Source organism: Sinohyriopsis cumingii, chromosome 5, assembly GCF_028554795.1.
Source record: "Sinohyriopsis cumingii isolate HCF-2022 chromosome 5, ASM2855479v2, whole genome shotgun sequence".
In the NCBI taxonomy this organism is placed as follows: domain Eukaryota; kingdom Metazoa; phylum Mollusca; class Bivalvia; order Unionida; family Unionidae; genus Sinohyriopsis; species Sinohyriopsis cumingii.
In genome coordinates this window covers 46,661,998-46,662,852 of record NC_142965.1, presented here as the reverse complement: position 1 = coordinate 46,662,852, position 855 = coordinate 46,661,998, and positions in this window count along the sequence as shown.

Here is an 855-nt window from a genome sequence, read left to right as displayed (position 1 = left end):
AAAGGCATTGTGCTATGACATTACAGGACATGTTGATACAAATAGGAAGTGTTGACGCTGAAGCCTACATTTTACTAGCTATTATATTGATATCATAGATAGGGGAACTTTAATTGAGATGATAACACCAGGGGCAAGACGTTTATCGGCGAGAGACAGTAAAAATAAACACACTCACTCAACAAATGAGGTAATATTTAGTGCATTTGAGAAAATAACTAAAATTCAAAATGAAAAAAGCAGCTCTTTTGAAATCCTATGATGAGTTTTGGTCTTGTCAAGGACTGCATATTCTTAACACATTAACATGCTCTTCTCATTTCAATACGAAATGTTTCCAAAAGTTGAACTTGGACAAAATATCATTCACAACATCCCATTTGGCCACCATTTTGGCATATTTGATCCGTGTCAAACGTGACCAAAGGTTAATAAATATAATTATATTTCTAATATTCTAAATTAATATATGTCAAATACAACTATTTTATAAAGAACAGCAATAATTTGTGCAACGATTTAGTCACGAAAACTGAAAATAATATTTTATTATCACTAATTTGTCGACGATATTACTCGGGAATCCCCCGTACATTCCTTACTGACGGAATCTTCCGAAGTACCGGTACAGTGAATAAGTACTGTGTTACGTACCAATGGAAATAATTACCGCCGTATATCGGTAAAACCGCCCACCACAACTTTGAATCATTTCAAAAGCCATGGAATAAAACCCGGACGCTGTTTAGCAGTGTTGATGGATTTCGCCACACCGTTTAGGACAATATTCAATAGACCGATTTGAACTTCTTTCTGACTCGAAATACAAACAAATATTGCTGGAAGCCGAGATCG